Here is a 21,387-nt window from a genome sequence, read left to right as displayed (position 1 = left end):
AGCTGAGATGATGGTGCCACTGCACTCCAGCCTGGGTGACAGAGGGAGACTCCATCTCAAAAAAAAAAGTATATTATTAAATTCAGGATATTTTAATACTGTAAGATTCATTTGCATCTTTAGTATAAAGGTTGAAAATCAAAACTATTAAAAATAATTTTAAAGTAATTTAATAGTTTTTTAAAAAGCTAAAATACTTTGGTAAATGATACACAATATAAAAAGATATAAATTGTGACATGAAAAATATAAGATGGAGATGGGTTGGAGTAAAAGTATAGAGTAAAAGTACAACCTTTTTTGAGGTTAGAAAAAAGATATAACATAAATTTTTCTTTTGAAATCATTCCACAGTGATGAATAGATGCAAGTGGGGCATTCAAGAGCTTAGTCTATTTATGAACAGAAAAAGGAAGAAAATTTCCTCTAGTGTTGCTGACTACAAATTTCAGCTCTTCTCATTATTTTTCTTAATTGATAAGGGTATTTAGGGGATCTATTGCCACAAATATGTGTCATATCTGTGTGCTAGGAACATTTCACTCTCTTCTAGATATTTTAAAATAAGCATACATTGTTGTTAACTGTAGTCACCTTACTTTGCTATTGCTTATCATTGTGGTTTGGCAGTTTTTCTGTAGTGGTAATAATTGAGTCCTTTCTCTTTCATATTTGTGTGTTTGCTTTACCAGTGGGTCTATACTTTCACGTGTTTTCATGATAGAGTTATCCTTTTGCTTCCAAGTGTAGGACTTTCTTAGGCATTTCTTACAGGGCCATTCTAGTGGTGACTAATTCCCTCAGCTTTTGCTTGTCTAGAAAAGACTATTTCTCCATCATTTATGAAGGATAATATTTCTGGGTATAGTATCCTTGGTTGGCAGTTTACTTCTTTCCACACTTTGAATATATCATCCCACTCTCTCCTGGCCTGTGAAATTTCAGCTGAGAAATCCACTATTAGTCTGAAGGAAGTTCCCCTTTATATTTGGCTAGATGCATTTCTCTTGCTGGTTTTACAAGTCTGTTTTTGTCTGTTACTTTTAACAGTTTGACTATAATGTGCTGTGGAGAAGACATTCATTTTTAATTGTGTCTTTTTGGGGATCTCTGAGTTTCCTGTATCTGAATGTATAAATTTCTTACTAGACTTGGGGACTTTCCTGCTAGTGTTTTATTAAATATGTTCTCTATCCCTTTGTTTCCCTGTTCACCCTCTGGGACACTAGAAATTTGACTATTTCGTTGTTTAATGGTGACCTATAAGTCACATAGGCTTTGTTTATTTTTTTTTTAAATTTTTGTCTGACTGGGTTATTTCAAAAGACCTATCTTCAAGTTCTGAAATTCTTTCTTCTGCTTGATTTAGTATTTTGTTGAAGCTTTCTTAATGTATTTTTATTTCATTCAGTGAATTATTCAGTTTCAGGATTTCAGTTTTGTTTTTTAAATCATATCTATCTTCTTTGGCAGACTTCTCATTCATATTCTGATTTGTTTTTCTGATTTCTTTGTATAGTTTAGCTGTGTTCTCTTGTATAAGGTAATGGATGTTCTTTGGTCAAAGATAGGCCAAAGTAAACATCCTGCATGAGTCAGTGAGTTTGTAGCACAGGCATATAACTCCACTTGTTATATAATCACAGCCATGTAGCCATAACATGGGAAGGCTCATCACTTGCTCAGAGCCATTATTGTCTGTAAAAGGTATAATTGCCCTGCTGATACTGTACAGTCATGCTTGTGCCCAGTGAAAGAGAGAAATCCAGGGTTGTTCGTCTTGCAGACAGACAGTGGAGAGCCAGGACACAGTTTGGCTTGCTTGTGCCCAAAGAAAGAGTTAAGCCATTGACCTTGAAGGGAGAGCCTACCATGCAGCAGTGCATGGGAGTGGCTGGAGCAGGCAGCTGAGACAGAGACAGACAGTGTAAGAGAGCTACAGAATAAAGCCATATTACACCTACCTACAGCCCCCCAAGTGTTCTTTCAGCTGTCTACCACTCATCCACCCATCACTCCCTTTCGACCTCAGCATGTGCTAGAACCTGACCCTGGACCTGACATCTTGTATCTCACTAAGCTGCTTTAATATTTTGAACTCTTCTTCTAGAATTTCACAAATTTCCTTTTCATTGGGATCTCTTGCTAGATAATTATTGTGTTCCTTTTAGAGTTGTCATATTTCCCTGCTTTTTCATGATTTTTTGTGTTTTAATATTGATATTTGTGCAGGTGGTGTAACAGTCATTTCTTCTAATACTTTAAATTTGATTTTTAGGGGATAACTTTTTCCTTATAATGTATCTATGGATTTGGCTGAGTAGGGAACTTAGGCTTTAATTCTGGGTGCTTACAGTAGTGTAGTTTCCATGCAATTTCTTTGGCTGTAAGCAACATCAGAGGTATGTGTGGTTTCCTCAGTGGCTTAGTGTGTAATTGTTAGTGGAGGCTGTGGTGAAGTTATGTCGGGGACAGGGATGTCAGGTAGGCCATCCCTGGGCTTCAGTGGTGGCAGCAATAGGCTGACTATACCTCTCTTTGGGTCCCAGGGTTGTGTGTGTCAGCACCAGTGTTAGTGTGTCCAAGTGGGCTGATTCTTGGGCCTCCAAGCAACTTGCTTGAGTACCAGCAGTGTCAAGGGTGGGACAGGCAGGTGGGCAGGTTCCAAGGCCCCTGGACGGCAGGTGTGGTGTGGGCAATGGAAGTAGCAATGGTGGGATAACCCTTTGGCTCCCGAGAGGTTTGAACTGGTATTGGTGTCTGTGACTGGCCGGCTGGGACCATACACAGGCCCAAGTGGTGCATGTGGGTAGGTGTCAGCTGGTGATAGCTGCAAGCTGGGTGGGCTTCTCTTCAGGCTCCCAGAGGAGTGCTCAGGTGCAAATAGTCATAGGTGGGGTAGGCTGATCTCCAGGTCCCTGGATGGTGTGATTGAGCACTGGTGGTAGTGAAGCCAGGCTGAGTGGGCCTATCGTTGTGTGTCCCAGTGGTGCATACAGAAGCTGGCTATTATGGTTAGGGGCAGAATGATTCCCAGGCTCCAAGCAGAGAGCTTTGATGGGGGTAGCAGCAACTGTGCTGCAGCTCTGTTGCCAGGGAGTATAGCATTGCTTTCAGTGGCGGAAGCCATCGGTAGGTGGCTTCTGCTCCAGGTGACAGCTGTCAGCCAGGGAACCTGTCCTCATGGCACTTGTAAATGCATGGCCAGCTGCTGCTGGGAGCAGTGGTGTTGCTGCCAGTGGCTTATGCTTTGGCCATGGTGATGGCAGCTAGCAGGGGCAGTTGCTGTGGGTGGGGCAGTTTGTCCTTAGAGTGCTTATAAATGCACAGCAACCCCGCTGTTGGAGGTGGTGTGATCACTTCATTGGGATACACTTTGTCACATGGCAACAGCAGCCAGCAGTGGTGGTGGAACCTGTTCTCAGGATGTGTGAAAATGCATAGCAGCTCCACTGCTGGGGGCAGTGCTATTGCTGCCAGTGGCTTTCACTTTGGCCCTGGTGGCAGCAGCCAGCAGTGGAGGAAGCTGCAGGCTGGGGATGTCAATGGGGCTCAATGCAAAGATGCTCATTATTGTGGAGCTGCAGGAGCTATTGGGCCCCAGGGAGAATAAAGTATGATGGGGGCTGGCTCTCAAAATGGAACTGTGTTGTAGCTGTTTAGGATTCAGGAGGTGTGTGGGACCCAGTGTAACCTTCCTTTCTGGAGCAATACCATTGTGTGATCTCCAGGCAGCTCCCTGCTTTAGTCTCATGCCAGAGGGTGGAGGTGCTCACCCATGGCTAAGATTGCAGGAGTCTGTAGTGGGAATATAGGCCCCTGGGGAACTCTCACTTTTCCCTGCATTGGATAACCTCTCTAGGCTCCCAGCTGATCCTGGCCAAGCAGGCTGCCTCGCTTCCCTCTCCTTCCTTGCCTTAGGCGTGTCCTCTCCCTTCTCTGTTGAATTCCAGTGTTCTCTCTTAGACAATTTATTTGAAGTGTGATTATCTACTCACTAAGTTGGTTCTTCTTTGTGGCTGAGGTGGGTGCCAGATGCCTCTTGTTAGCCATCTTGAAGCCCCTCCTAATGTGACTTTTGTATGTAATCAAAGTTAAGTTGTAAACAGCTTAAAATAGCCTGTTATAACTATAAGATGTTTTATATTAAGTCTCATGGTATTCACAAAGTAAAAACCTATAATAGATACACAAAAAGGAATAAAAGCATACCAGTTGAGAAAATTAGCTAATCACAGTGGAAAACAGAGAGAAACAAAGGACCTACAAAACAATCAGCAAATGATTAACAAAATGGCAATAATAAGTTCTTGCCTATCAACAATTACCTTGAATGTAAATGGACTAAATTCTCCAATCAAAGGACAAAGAGTGGCTGAATAGATTTAAAAAACTCAAAACAAACATACTGCCTACAAGAGATTTACTTCACATTTAAGGACATATATGTTGAAGAGATATGTGCACTTCCATGCTCACTACAACATTATTCACAATAACCAAGATATGAAATCCTAAATGTTCATCAGTAGATGAATGGATTAAAAAATATGGTACATAAACACAATAGAATACTATTCAGCCTTAAAAGAAGAAAATACTGTCATTTGCAATAACCTAAAGGACATTATGCTGCATGAAATAAGCCAGGCACAGAAAGACAAACACCACATAATCTCACATCTATGTGGAATCTAATAAATTCGAACTTAAAGAAGTAGAGAGTAGAGTGTTAGTTATGAGGTGCTAGGTGATGGGTTGGGAGATGTTGGTCAAAAGATACACAATTTTAGTTAGATAGGAGGAATAACTTCAAGAGAGCTATTGTGGAATCTAATAAATTCGAACTTAAAGAAGTAGAGAGTAGAGTGTTAGTTATAAGGTGCTGGGTGATGGGTTGGGAGATGTTAGTCAAAAGATACACAATTTTAGTTAGATAGGAGGAATAACTTCAAGAGAGCTATTGTTGGTGGCTATAGTTAATAACAATATATTGTATTTTGAAAATTAATGAAAGAGTAGGTTTTGTGTTCTTATCACAAAAATGATAAGTATGTGAGGTAATACATATGTTAATTAACTCAATTGAACAAAAATGTATGCATATCTCAAAACATCATGTTGTACATAACATGCAATTTTTATTTATCAATTTAAAAAACTAAAATAAAATATTCCTCCTTGAAATAGATAATCCAAAATGATTTCCTTTCCTGTTTCAGTTTTTCAGGCATGAATACTATAAGCAAGAAGAGAAAAGTTACAATAAATTGACATTTATAGTTGAAGTTGAACTCTAACCTGTGAAGCTTTCTTCAACATTCCCTCACTAAAAACTCCTTTTCATTACTTTTCCTGTATTGTATCTCTACATGGTCATGAGCAGTTTAAATCACTGGCAGATCTGGATAGTATCTGCTAAAAACATGTTGGCACTTAGATTCCACTGTTACTAACTAAACATGAAGCTAAAAATAAATGAGAGATGCTAGAGATTTGAGTAATTCCACAGTCTCATCATAAATGGTAGCAAGAAGATTCTGTCAACCATGGTCTGCTTGTTGCAGAAAGATAAAACCCAATATCAAAATTGTTTGGGCGATAATCTTCTGCACTTTCTCTTCCAGATAGAAAATAACCTACAGTCTTCAAATCCTTAAATATTTTTGTGCTCACATTTTCCAAATATTTAAGGCTATTATTCCAAGATAGTGAGAATCAGCCCAATCTGTCATCTTATCTCCCTTTGGTAATGAAACCCAGATTGCCACAATCATCTAAAACCAAGATTCAGAAGTTGCCATTTGAGATTGTGTGATGTTGTTAATGGGGGAAGTATAACTTCCAATGCCTAGACCTCAAAGTCACAGCCAATATGTTAATGACCCTTGATACCTGAGATAATCATAAATACATTGGAAAATATGTGAGCCCAAAACTTGAAGAGTTCTAAAACATTAAAGATAAACTATAGTTAGTTGAATGATCTTACCTTTCTAAAGTGAAAGAACGTAAAAAATACTTGCAGGGAGTTCTTGCTAGATTCATCATGCTTTTCAAAACTAGGTTGATGTTACTCATGTTGATTTTAAGCATTCACAATTTCATTTCCAGTAAATGACGTTGAAATGCAAGAAATTATAAAAGTTTAGTCCAAACAATTGGAAAAAAAAAAAAACTGGAAAAAAATGTTTAGTCCAGTGTGCCCTCAGCAATATTCTGCAATTGATTAATACATGTTATTTTACTTTGTCCCTTTCCTTAGTGTTGAGAGCTCATTGAATAAGTTTGACATCTCCATTGTCTCTGCAGGGTGGGATGTGTCAGGTAGGAGCAATGTCTGGATGAAATTGGTCTTAGAATCAGGTCAACTGTGCATTGCAAGGATAGAGGCAGTAGGTAGGAGCCAAGACCATAACTAGACAGAGGATATACATTAAACTTGAGTGGTGAGATGGAGAAATCAACAGCATAATTATCCAAAATTACCCATGCCACCTCCACTGCAGAAGAGGACAGGATGCAGGATGTTAGTTGAGTTAGCTGGTTTGGGAACTAATGTGTTAATCAAGTATGCGATGGGACTTGCTTTGATGTGAAGCCCAGCATGCTGTGAGTGTGACTACTTAAAGAAAGCACACTGGAATGGAAACAATGCAGTCACCTACATTTAGGGGTAGGACAACAGGAGCAGAGAAAATTTTTGATAGATTTGTGGGGCAGGTTTCAGGTGATCACTTAGAAGTCTTAAGTTTGCTTCTCTGGGCCTTGACTTTCACTGGCCCATTTTCTGAAACCATCCTTAGAATTTGTCTATGTTCTCTGTCCCCAGTTACACTGCTAATTCAGATGAGGGTAGAACAGTCTTTTGGGTTTTCCTGGCTTAATTTTGATTATAGGAAAACTTCTGATTTGGCTCTATCTACTAACAAACCAAAAACTCCAAGACACAGGGCACTACAAATCCAGACCTATTAGTTTGAATGTCTTGGAGAGGGCTCAGTGGCCTCTGAGAACAGGATCATCCATTCTCAGAAAATTTTGGGGAGCTTTGGGATACAGGTAAGGGGTTGTAAAACCCCAGTGGAGTCCAGGACTGAGGAGGACCACTTTGAGGATGCAGACCTGCACCCTCGTGGCTGGGTGCAGCTATGCTTTTTCTTGCCCCTGGTAAAAAGACCACTGAACTCAACCAGACTGCAAACCCTAAAACAGTACTGTGATCTGGCTTCAGCTCCACTCTGCTGCCATCCAGGGGCAGTTCTGCCTGCCCAGGACCCAAATCCCTTTATTTTCCTAGTGATAGGCCCATCAACCTTGGACCACATCGTAGACTTAATGAAAGATCTTGAAACAGCTAATATGCATATGAAAAGGTATTCAACATCACTAATCATCAGAGAAACGCAAATCGAAACCACAATGATGTACCACCTCTCACCTGCTAGAAGGGTGATTTGGAAGGTAAAAGATAACAAGTGTTGGTGAGGATGTGAAGAAAAGGGAAACTTATACACTGTTGGTAGGAACGTAAATTGGTACAGCCATATATAAAACAGTATGGAAGTTTCTCAAAGAATTAAAAATAGAACTACCATATAATCCAGGAACTCCACTTCCAGGCATATATATCCAAAGGAAATCAGTATCTTGAAGAGATATCTGCACTTCCATGTTCACTGGGGGTATTATTCACAATATCCAATATATGGAAACAACTTAAATGTCCATCAGTGGATACATAAATAAAGAAAATGTGGTATATACATACAATGGAATACTATTCAACCTTAAAAAGGAAGAAAATATGCCATTTGTGACAACATGGATAAACCTGGGGGACTTTGTGCTAAGTATAATAAGCCAAACACACAAATACAAATCCTGCATGATCTCACTTCTATGTGAAATCTAAAATATTCAGACTCATAGAAGCTGAGAGTAGAATGGTAGTTGACAGGGATCAGAGGATGGTAGAAATGGAGAAATGTTGGTCAAAGGGTACAAAGTTTAAATTAGACAGAGGAATAAGTTCTGGAGAACTGATGTACAGACTATCATGACTATAGAAATCGTGACTATAGAAAACAATACTGTATTATATATTTGATATTTGCTACAGGGCTAGATCTTAAGTGTTTTCACCACACACACAAAAACCAGCTATGTAAGGTGATGGATATGGTAACTAGCTTGATAGTTGTTTATATATATATGTGTGTGTGTGTGTATATATGTGTGTGTATGTATGTATGTTTATATATATATAAACATTAACTTTTGCAACTTAGACATACAATTTCTATTTGTCAACTATATCCCATTAAAGCTGAAACAAAAACAAACCTTAGAAAAACTTGACTCAGTCTGTGAAATTCTAATGCAAGAATATGACCAGTTGTCACATACACATTTACACTACATGTGAAGCCAAGAGAAACACATGATTTGATTTTTTTCTGATGGAGAATGTTATGATTAAGACATGTCTGGAGAAAGCGTGATCCTGTGTCTTTCTATGTATAGTGAGGTTCAGCAGTGCCCTTGCTGGCTTATAGTTTATGGTTATAAAGAAATGAACACAGTCAGTCTGCCATGTAAGCTTGATAAAGACAGGAACCATGTCTGCTGTGTTCACTAATGCATTTCCATGTCTTAGCACAGTGCCTATTTATACACTGGCAATATGAAATTATTAATACTAATCTCTCACTTATATGTGGATTCTAAAATATTCAGTGATTATGAGGATTGAGTGAGAGCACCTCATTTGATTATTTCAGTTTTCTATTGTTGCATAACAAATAGCCCAAACCTAGTCGCCTAAAGCAACTGCAATATTTATTTTGCTCATAAAGCTTCAGTTTAGGCAGGATATGGTGGGAATCATTCATTTCTGCTCCACTCCCCTTCCAGTGGGGGTGGCTTGAAGACCAGGGGCGGGAGTCACCTGAATGCTCATATGTCTGGTAGTAATGCTGTCAGTTGAGACTTCTGCAGGCCAGTCTGCAGGACACCGACACACGGCCTCTCCATGTGATCTGGGTTTCCTCACAACATCATCCCTGAATTTCAAGGGTGAACATCCCAGGAGAGAGAACCAGGTGAAAGAAACTCTCCTAACCTTACCTTGGAAGAAGGCAGTATTGCTTCCACCAGATTCTATTTCTTTAGGCAGACAGTCACGAACGCCAACCCAATTTCAAGGGGAGGGGAAATAGACTCCCTGCTTGTTGAGTGGTGGCATGTGGGACCAGGAATATTTCTGTAGCCTTCTTTGAAAATATAATCTCATATTGGCACATGAGATTCAAAAAAATTGACATAATTTTGATTTTAAGATGAGATGTTGGCTAGGTATTATTAATCATTCTATTTATAGCTTGGCCACCTAGCTTCAAATATGTCATTATTTAATGATAACATGGCCTTGTGGCCATAAGTCAGCCTTTTCTGGTGTGAGAAGGTCCTGGGTTCCTGGAGTATAATCTGAGTTTATAGTAGAAATTTGAGAGTTAGGTCGTAATCACAGGTTTTTACTTGGAAAATTTATTTGAAATGAACATTAAAATGAGAAATATTACTGATACATTCTTAAGCAAAGGTAAAAATAGGATTGCCTGAATAGATGGATACATTTTGCTCAGGTGTCACCCAGGGGTCTTTCTGTTGAAGCAAAGTGAAGCAAGCAGTGTGGTTACTGTAACCACAGACATCTTCCTAGAAATCAATTGTATAATCCTATTTTGTTTCCCCATTGGACTTCTAGACTTCCGAGAGAATAAAGAAAATTTCTTCTAGTTCTCGAGGTAAAGGAGAAGTCTCTGCCTCTACTATTTGGACAGCTGGAACTCTCTCTCTTTAATCTCTTGAAGGAGAAGGGGTGCTGACTTCCAGGCTCTGGGGTTATGCACGTCCTTCCACTGCATGATTGAGAAAGGTGCAAGGAGAGCCTTTTGTTTGAGTCCTTTAAAAGCTAGAATGTCCACAAGGAAAGAGCTACTGGATCTGGAGACCACACAAATGAAGTAACCCGGGATTTTTTAAAAAAATTATTTATGGCCGGGCGCGGTGGCTCACGCCTGTAATCCCAGCACTTTGGGAGGCCGAGACGGGCGGATCACGAGGTCAGGAGATCGAGACCCTCCTGGCTAACACGGTGAAACCCCGTCTCTACTAAAAAATACAAAAATCTAGCCGGGCGAGGTGGTGGGCGCCTGTAGTCCCAGCTACTCGGGAGGCTGAGGCAGGAGAATGGCGTAAACCCGGGGGGTGGAGCTTGCAGTGAGCTGAGGTCCGGCCACTGCGCTCCAGCCTGGGCGACAGAGCGAGACTCTGTCTCAAAAAAAAAAAAAAAAAAAAAAAAAAAAAAATTATTTATGTTCTGAAGCCAAAGATATATGCTTCAAGTACTTGTTTAATTGGTAGGTTAGGGGGTGTTCTAAGGCTTTCATTCATTCATTGAATGAGCATTTATTGAAAGCCTACTAAATGTTGCATACCATGCTAAATTTTCAAAATAGAAACGTGAACAAAAGAAACAAGTTTCCTCCTCTCACAGACCTTACAGACATTAGAGATAAATTTGTATGAAGATTCTGTTAGTTGTAGGGTTTAGAGCAGCCACAGGGTGGCACAAGTTGGCACTGGAGCCGGGCAGAATTAGGATCCGCAGGTCGGTTCATTCTTAGCAAACTATCAGAAGAACAGAAAACCAAACACCGCATGTTCTCACTCATAGGTGGGAACTGAACAATGAGATCACTTGGACTCGGGAAGGGGAACATCACACACCGGGGCCTATCATGGGGAGAGGGGAGGGGGGAGGGATTGCATTGGGAGATATACCTGATATAAATGATGAATTGATGGGTGCTGACGAGTTGATGGGTGCAGCACACCAACATGGCACAAGTATACATATGTAACAAACCTGCACGTTATGCACATGTACCCTAGAACTTAAAGTATAATAAAAAAATTTTTTAAATAAATAAATAAATAAATAAATAAATAAAAAGAATACGCAGCCATCAGTGGCTGCTTAGATGGTGATGTGCCGCCTCGAAGGACACCAGAAAACAGATGAGATTTTATGTGGTCAGCATCTAGAGACTGGCAGGAATTGGACTTTGGACCTAGAATAGAAGCCCTCTCTCAGGACCTGGAATGGTCCTTTCCAGAAGGAGAAAGGACACCGTGGTTACTTGCAGTTAGTGATTGAGATACAAGCAGATCTGGAGCCACTATAGAGATGACACCACTCCATGTACAAAAGAGTGGGAGATAGAGGGAGATGAAACCTGTAGCCCAGGGTTGAGACTTTCTATGTCCCCTAGAGTCCTTTCTTGTCCAAAGTGAAGTGAAGGAACTCCATAGTCCCAAAGCTTGCCACATGAAACCAAAGCTTCTTAAGTCCCATTTTGAAGTCCATCTCCTCTACAGTGATGAATGTGTTTCAGAGTGGATCAGATGAGACAAATGTGGCTTTCATTGAGTCTCCAGATGAATAAGTGACCCACTAACTCCATTCCAAAGTTTATTATTTTTTATAGCATCACTAAACAAAACATCATAGGCACCAAAAGTATTGATTTCATTAAGATAATTGACAAAATTTGTCATGATCTCCTTGTGGATAAGCTTGAGAAATTGGATAATGATGTGGCAAAAATGTATCTCAAGAATACTGATGAATTAATCAATGCTAATCTGGACCAGGGTTTCTCAAACTTGAGTAATATGTAGGTCCCTTTCAAAGGAAAAATGTTCTCATGAATTTCACCAATAACGATTTGCTTTTATTGTAATAGTATTAAAATATTTAGACCTAACCCTAGAAATAAGCTCTTTATACTTGTGAAGTTTTATTAAATAACAGATTTAAATCAAAACAAATACATGAATCAAATAAAAACATAGTTTAGGTGAATAGTATTAAATTAACATGACAGATAATGTTGTTTGCTGACACTAAATCAACTGATGCTGAATTTAACATTAAAATGATGAGGGTTTATGTCAGATTCTATGCCCTGCAGCATTTTAGCTTCTCTTTCCAATACAGAAAAGACTTGCTCACATAGGTATGCTACACAAAATGAAACTTCAAACTTCAAAATTTTGTTTGATAGTTTAGGTTAGTAAGTTGGACCTTATAATTTGTGAAAATCCTATAAGCAAGACATTTTTACGAAACAATTTTAGTTAATTACTGAAGATTAGTATTAAGGCTAGTATTTTTAGAAAAATGAAATCTGCATTAAGTGGGAATTAACTCCATTTATTTCTAGATATGGAAGCAGAATTTCTTTATATTTATTATAACATTTCCTGCCAAATTGGTATTCTAGAAGAAAGATATTTTTGAAACTAAGTATTTAATCAACATCAGCATTCATTGAGCATATTTCCCAAACTACTATGTGCTCTGTGAATATAGATCTCTCATTACATTTCCCTATTTCAACTTCTGGAAAGCTTTCTTTTTTGTGGGCTGCCATGAAATTATTTGGCTTTCAGACAGTACAAACACAGTGGCAGGCACAAATATAAGCTTGGACAATGAGAAGGAAGTAGCAATCTCAGTTTATGACAATTGCTAGATGATAAAGAATATGCTCATATTATCTTTAAAGATTATCATTTAGTGTAAACCCATATTTAAAATTCTGGCTCCAAATTCTCGGTCCAGAGTGAATAACTATCATTATTGTTGTTGTTGCTACTTACTTATTTAAAACATTTGGTTGGCAACATAGCCAAAAGAAAGGGGCTGTTGCTGGAGCAGGGATTCAGTCTTTTTCAGTCTGGTGCTGACTAGCCAGCTCATCTTGGTTATCTCTGTACTTGAGTTTTCTTATCCATAAATGAAGTTGAAACCTTCTAGAACTGCTGAGTGAGACACATGACTTTAAATTTTAATTCAGTGGATGTCTATTACATAAATTTTAATTCAGTGGATGAAGTAAGTGGTATGGCATTATATGCCAGTGCTCTGAAAACGAAACAATGCTGCACATATCTTAGATATTATTTTAATAGATGTGAGCCAATTTGAAGAAAACTAATTTCTCAACAATAAAAAAACCCAACTACCTCAGGAATACAGCATTAACTCATTGCCCCCGCGGAACTGTTGATTATTCTACCACACTGTAGTGATTATTCTCAAATGAGATATTCTGCAGCTGAGAAAAGATTTCGAGTGCAGATTCTTTCCCTGGAATTCATGGATAGGCTTCGGGCAGTATTAGCCTCTGAATATGCCTGCAACATTTGCAGAGTGTGCATGTGCATTTGTGTATGCATGCACACACATCTAAAGGGAAACTCTTTAGATTTGATCACATTCATGAAGGTGTGTAAAGAATCAAAAACTATATGAGCCACTGTTTTGGGATGAAATTCTTAACTCTTAGTTCCACCTGAGAATTAACACTTTAACCTGAAACTCAGCTGTTTTAAGGAGTCATCTTTCTGGGAATGGTCTCCATGGTATTACAGTACTTATTCTCTTGATTATAGTACGAAGTATTGATCCATTTAATACCGGCAGTTTGTTCTTTCTGCATCACCATCAGATATAAATTGGGACTATAAGTTGAACAATGATATATCTTGCAACCCTTGAGCTAATGTCATTGAATTGTGTTACTTAATTTGGAATTATAGCCCAAAATAGGTGATGCTCTGTAAACATGTGCTTGATCTCTATAGATGAAACAAACTCAAGTCACAGGGCATCTTTTTAGTTCAGTGAATATGAGTCAGTATTTATCCGGAGACCAACAAGATTTCAGCTGGATCTGGCCTTCAGTTATTTTATTTTATGTTATGTATGGTGAGATCATAGATCCTAACTGTACACTTTAGTTTCGACAACAGCTTACACCTGTATGACCCATACCCCTGTCAAGATACAGAACACGACCATGATTCCAGACAGTTCCCTTGCTCCTCTTCTCGGGAATCTTCTCTCCAGAGACTGATCTGGTTTCTTTCATTGCTAGCTAATCCTTTAAATTATTTTAGAACTTTGTTCTAGTTTCTTATTTAGAAAATCAATTGTCATATTGGCATAGATTACTTTTTTTCACCTTGTGCTACCTAGAGTCTTAAAGATCTTTGGAGGTGGCTGGGGAGCCACTGCCAGAGGATTGGAAGAAGGGGCGAGAGAGGATCTCAGACATTTTAGATACTTTCCCAACTCCTCCTTCAGGTGAAGTAGCTCCCTCTCTGAACTCTTTTATAAATTGGAATTCCATGTGGGGTTTGGTTTTAAAAGGGAGCTCTACTAGGTGCCTATGAATAGTGGATTGGATAAAGAAAATGTGGTACATATACACCATGGAATACAACTCAGCCATAACAAAGAATGATATCATATCCTTGCGGCAACATAAATGCAGCTGGAGGCCGTTATTCTACGTGAGTTAACACAGAAACAGAAAACCAAATGCCACACGTTCTCACTTCTAAGACAGAGCTAAACATTGGGTAGACACAGACACAAAGATGCGAACAATAAAGACTGAGGATTCCAAAAAGCAGAGGGGGAGGAAGGGGAACACGTGTTGAAAACCTGCCCATTGGGTACTATGTTCACTACTTGGGTATCAAGAACATTAGAAGCCCAAACCTCAGCATCACTCAATAGACCCATGTAACAAACCTATACAAATACTTCCTAAATCAAAAATTTTAAATAAAAAGGAGTTCTACTTATTTTAAACATTTATCTGACATAGATCATTGTGTGAAAAATAACTGCAGTGTTTCAGTTAAACCATTATAGAATCTGACTCTTAAAATGGCAGTTAAGACTTCCTAAGATCCAAGGGAATAAGTAATGGTTGGCAGCTGTGCAGAATGAAGGCTGATGAAATGAGGTGGCCCCACATTGAAGCCAGCAGGAACAGGACTTGGGAAAGCAATTCCTCAGCGGGGGTAGCCTTCTCTGAGTGTGCCTTTGAAGTCACATAGAGGAATTTGTTAATGATGCTAGTGCATTTTCTGCCATGTTTCCTCTATTTCTCTTGTAAGGTGACCATTCTGACTGTTTCAGGTCAATCTTGTGCCTTAAAATTGACTGGTCTCAGGAACTGGCCAGAATCACTTATGACAATATCTAACTAAGTTTGGAATTGTCTTATTTTCTCCCCCAAATGCAAGTTCATTGTTTTATGAATTACAACCTAAGGTCTATCTGTGCTTGGAGGTTTTGCTTTAATAGTAGAAACTGTAAATTATATATGCTACAAATGTTCTCATATTTTCTGTCTTCTCATTGTGGAAGACAGTATGCCAATTACTCAAGGATCTAGAACCAGAAATACCATTTGACCCAGCAATCCTATTACTGGGTATATACCCAAAGGAATATGATTCATTCTACTATAAAGATGTATGTTTATTGCAGCACTATTTACAGTAGTAAAGACATGGAACCAACCCAAATGCCGATTAATGATAGACTGGATAAAGGAAGTGTGATACATATACATCACGGAATACTATGCAGCCATAAAAAGGAATGAGATCATATTCTTTGCAGGGACATGGATGAAGCTGGAAGCCATCATCTTCAGCAAACTAACACAGGAACAGAAAACCAAACACCGAATGTTCTCACTCATAAGTGGGAGTTGAACATTGAGAACACATGGACAGAGTGGGAAACAACACACAACAGAGTCTGTGGAGGGGTGGGGGGTGAGGGGAGGGAATTTAGAGGACAGGTCAATAGGTGCAGCAAACCACTATGGCACACGTATACCTATGTAACAAACCTGCATGTTCTGCACATGTATCTTGTTGTTTTTTTTTTTTAGAAGAAATAAAGAAAAAAAGTTCTCATATTTAAGATAGGTCAATAGAAGAACCTATCTTTAGAATATAATTTATTTTTTTCTGAACTATCTGCTACTAGTTAAGTTTTATAAAGGGCCCATTAGAGAAGCATCTTTGTTGGTTGGCTGTTTTGATGCTGTATTCCTATATTTCTCCCCCAAAAAGGGCATAAATAATAATATTTTATATTAATATGTTGATTTACAGTGTGTAAAATGTCACATGTTTGTCATAACAACCCTGCAAAATATGTAATATAATCTCGATCTTAAAGATGAATAAACTGAGATGCTGTGAGGTTGAGTGACCTGGTCACAGAGGTAGGGAGCACTAGAGGTCATACTCATCCTAATATCTAAATGATTAGTGTAGGCTGGGGGCGGTGGCTCATGCCTGCAATCCCAGCACTTTGGGAGGCCGAGACAGGTAGATCACCTGAGGTCAGGAGTTCAAGACCAGCCTGGTCAACATGGCGAAAACCCGTCTCTACCAAAAAAAAAAAATTAGCCAGATGTCATGGCGGGCACCCATAATCCCAGTTACTTGGGAGGCTGAAGCATGACAGCCACTTGAAGCAGGGAGGCAGAGGCAACAGAGAGCCGAGATCGTACCACTGCATTATAGCCTGGGTGACAGAGCGATACTCTGTCTCAAAATAATAATAATTAGTTAAATAAATAAATCACTAGTATTTATCATATATCCAGGACCTAGTATCATTTACCTGCATTCTCTAAAAAGTCCTGATGTGTTAAGTGACAATGAGTAGATGACTGTTCTTAATCCTAGACCTCAGTCTTACCCCACTTACTATTGTCTTGGAATCATAACTCACAAATATTTTAAAATTTTAATTTTAAAGAATGTTTCCACGCAGAAAGGAGACAAAATCATTCCTCAAAACTTGAGAAAGTTCCAGGAAAAGGGAAATGATTAATTTCTCTTAAAGCAGATCAGGTAGTTCATCTTGGCAAATTACTCTGAATTAGAAGTCTTCCTTAGATTATAGATGAAACTTTACAAGACTCGCTGAACTAAGAAAAGGCACATTTGACTGCTTGGTGAGAAAAGTAAAAACTAAAAGACAAAGGCTTCTGTGAAAAGTCTCCCTGCAAATGTCTGTAATACACACAGTGAACAAGCCAAACTTTGCTAACAGATGTGCCCAGCCTGATCATTGGCGCCTGATAAAGTGGCATATTATAAACTAGGATTGAGAATATAGTTTTTAAACAAGTAATCACTTAACTGAATGCACCATTACTTAGAATATGCACTTCCTATCAAAGAAGAAAGAGCATTTAGTCACACATGAGGAGCACCAGTGCTGGAAGGAAATAGAGTCTAGCAGAGCATAACATTGCAATCCTGGGGGCAAATTGGAGCCATGAATCTGGATGAGTCACTGAGGGCCTGAATTCCTACAGCTATCACAGATGAGGGTAAAGAGGAGAATAAACAGCAGAGAAAACAGATGACAAAGGGTGAGACCAGGCAGCTGGACAAAAGGCTGCACAGGTTGTTAGGACCCCAGGAAGCCACAGGAGGGCAGCAGAAGCAAGCAGCACAGATGTAAGTTACAGAGCGTCCTTTCAGGAACGGTGCATTTTAAAACATAGCAGTCTGTCGCAGAATCTAGACTTCAAATTGCTGGAAGTTAGTGGAGTATTTCTTAATGGCTCTTATGCCATTAAACTGAACCCAAAACAACGTTTATATTCAATCTAAAGATTCAAAGGATTAGGTATGAGAAGTGAGTCTAGTGAAGGGATTTTCTGAGCAGGAAAGACAGAAGGTGCATTCTTCCTTTCATTATTTTCTCATTGTCTGCCATCATGGATCGAGTGTTCATGGATCAGTAACTAAGAATTCAGGACAGAGACTGTGGCCTTTCTTAGAAGTAGTGGCAAACAGGCAGCTAAAGATATGCTAACAAATTCAATCAGAATGTAGAATGAATGAAAAGTATATCTGAGGAAATTGACAATTGATTGATGAGACTCCTTAATTGCTCATTAAAATTATACCTGGGGAGCTACAATGAGGGTCCCTCCAGAAAGGACCCTGTTAGCCACTTCTTGTGCTCCCATGAGTTTGTAATAATTGTATAAATAAAAGAGCATGGATTTTTGCTTAATCACATTTCTTTTCAAAAAGGAAAGTGAGAATCTGTAACTGAAAAAGAAAATACCGTTCCAGCATGCCATCTGAGTAGTGCCCAAAACAGACCCATTATTATGTTAAGAGCTAATTTTGACCTATGGATGAACTTCTTCACTTCAATTTAAGGACAGAAAGCTCAACTTTTAAGGAAATGGGTGAACCTGCCCTACAATGTTGGGACGGTGAGTAGGAAAATACTTTTCTTGCTCAGGGAATGTATTCTTTTCACTCTTGCCCCTTGAGGCTTGAATTTTCTTTTTCATCTTTATAAAAATCTGATAAATTCTCAAAATCAAATAGGCTTTAACCAAGAATTCCCTTTCTAGGAAATGATTCCAAAAATTAATCAGAGATGCAAAAAGTGATGTATGTTCAAGGATGTTTTGAGACGTGGATGTCCTATTTACATTTGAGAAAATCGAAAATAACCTAACATTTTTTATAATAATAATAACAATAACAAATCTTTATTGAATATTAACTTTGTACCAGATCCTACTAAGCTCTCTTGTTTCTCACAACAAGCCTAGCAGGTAGGTGTTATTATTATACCCATTTTGGAAATGAGAAACCCAAGCCTCCAAAAGGTTAAGAGACTTGCTGAAGGTCACAAATCTAATAAAAATTAGAGTTGGGATTTTGGTTCCAGAACCCATAGATTTAACATCTACATTATATATCTTCTTTTTATATAATAGAATTGATTAAATATATTTGGGTACATCCTCATAATAGGATATTTTCCGAAATTAAACATCGTGATTTTTGAAGAATAGTAATGCAAAATGACAAACAATATAATGTTAAGTGAATAAATCAGGATACAAAATAGTAGATGCAGTATGATCTCAGTTGTATAAGATTCAAAAGAAAAATACCGAAATGAACATGTTTCTGCATGGTATATTGAAATTCTTGTCTTTTCATCTTTTTATATTTTCTAGTTCTTTATATGAACAAACTTTACTTCTATAATTAGGGAGAAAGTTATTGTGTAGCAGATGCATAGTGAGGAGAAATTTCGCATTTTTATTCTGTAAGAAAATCTGACATAATGAGTGCTGTAGTTTGGATATGGTTTGTTTGTCCCCACCAAATCTCTTGTTTAAATTTGATCCCCAGTGTTGGAGGTGGGGCACCATGGAAGGTGTTTGGGTCGGGGGTGAATCCCTCATGAACAGATTAATACCCTCCCTCCGGGGCGAGTGAGTTCTCACTCTATTAGTTTCCATGACAGCTGGCTGTTAAAAAGAGCCTGGCGCCTCACCTCTCTCTCTCTCTTGCTTCCTTTCTTTGTAGACATGTGATTTCTGCACAAGTCAGTTTCCCTTAACCTTCCTCCATGAGTAGAAACAGCCTGAGGCCTTCACCAGATGCAGATGCCCAATCTCAAACTTATTCAGCCATGAGGACTGTGAGCCAAATAGTCCCTTTTTATTTATAAATTACCTATCCTTGGGTATTCCTGTACAGCAATACAAAATGGACCAAGACAATGAACTTGACAGTTGCTTAGGAATTTGTAGGCAAATTTGCATGAATACAAACATTTGGTGGGAGGTGAGGAACAAGAATCTGACTCCTATCAGTGATTGACAGCTACTGAAACTTGTTAGGGAGAATTATGGTGGCTTATCTAAGTAGCAGTAAAATGCGATTGAGGCCCGTAAATAAAATCACGATGAGGTTGGGAAAGAGCTGTGGTTAGCGGTTGATCCCTGCAATTGTGAACCTTCCCATAGAGACAGTATGTCCCAGTTAGGATGCTTTTGGCTATGAATGACCCAGCTAAAATTGGCTTAAGTAGTAAGTATTACTTTCCATGAGAAGCTCAGAGGCACAGTGGTTCCAGATTTGGTTCAGCAAACTAATATGTAGCAATGAAGCCAGATCCTTCCAGTCTTTTCTCTCACCATTCTCAGCATGTGGACAACATCTCCCCTCATTGTCTCATGATGGTGGCAGTAGTTCCAGGCATCACTTGGAGATGTGACCACATTCAATATGTATGGAAAGTTGCTTTTCCTCCCATGCACTTCTTCTTACTAAGAAAAATCTTTTCCTGAAGCCCCAATATATTTCCCATTTTTCCCTATCGGGTAGGATTACATACTAGCAAGAGAATAGGAAAGGGGAATGGCTTTTGGGTAGGCAACAGCCATTATCTGCACAAGTTGTTCTGGGTGATGTAGTGAATGGTAGAACTTCACCTGGTCCTTCAGGTGAAGGAGCTGTGTATTCAAACATTGTAAATTGGGAGCCCCAGCCAGATTTGACATGGAGCACCTTGGATGCATATAGCAGTGACTGGGAATGGGAATCAGGGACCAAGCTCCTGAATGAGATAAAGATCAAGCATCCTGAGACTTCTGGGTATTACAGGAGAGAAGGCACAGGTGGGATTCGAGTGATTTAATGGGCACATTTAAAGGAAATGTGGGCTGGGTGTGGTGGCTCATGCCTGTAATCCCAGTACTTTGAGAGGCTGGGGTGGGTGGATTGCTTGAGCTCAGGAGTTCGAGACCAGCCTGGACAATATGGTGAAACCCCATCTCTACAAAAAAAATACAAAAATTAGCCAGGTGTAGTGGTGCATACCTGTTGTCTCAGCTACTCAAGAGGCAGATGTGGGAGGATTGCTTGAACCTGGGAGGCAGAGGTTGCAGTGAGCCAAGATCACTCCACTGCACTCCAGCCTGGGCAACAGAAGGAGACCTTGTCCCAAATAAATAAATAAATAAATAAAGGAAATGTGACCATACATCATGCTGGTAAATGGGATGCTGAGATTACATTTTGATAGAAGAATAAAATTATCTAAGAGGACATATTAGCAAGATAATATGGTAAGATAAAAATTTTATATAAAATAAAAAATAATAATTTGATTGGTAAATAAGGCAAAGAAAGCTAAAAGATTTTTTTAAAAAACAAGGTAAAACAATACCAGCAAAGGCATACATGAAGAATAAAAAATAATTTGGCTAAAATAAAATGTTAGAAGAATGAAAAGGATCAAATATGGCGATATGACAAAGTCAATTAAATGTATACATTTGACACAGTAAAAAAAAAAAAAAAGAAAAAAGAAACATTCTCCCAAATCTTGGGACTCATATAACTTTAGTTCATTGCCCTTCGTGTCGTGGTAATTACAAAAGGCCAGCAAACATTTAAAAAAAAATTTCTTGCATAAGCCTGAAACCTAAGAAAAGATGTCCCTATAGCCTCTTGCTGAAGTTGGTTATCTCTGGACTTTTATTTTTTTAACTTTCCGGAAAAAACTGCCAACTAACTTTGGCCCAGCTCCAACTGTTCTTCCTTGCTGGCCCCAGTGGAAATGTAGTCTCTGCCTTATTCCTGCTCAGGCAG

Source organism: Rhinopithecus roxellana, chromosome 5 (genome assembly GCF_007565055.1).
Source record: "Rhinopithecus roxellana isolate Shanxi Qingling chromosome 5, ASM756505v1, whole genome shotgun sequence".
NCBI classification, from domain to species: domain Eukaryota; kingdom Metazoa; phylum Chordata; class Mammalia; order Primates; family Cercopithecidae; genus Rhinopithecus; species Rhinopithecus roxellana.
This window is presented reverse-complemented; position numbering follows the sequence as displayed.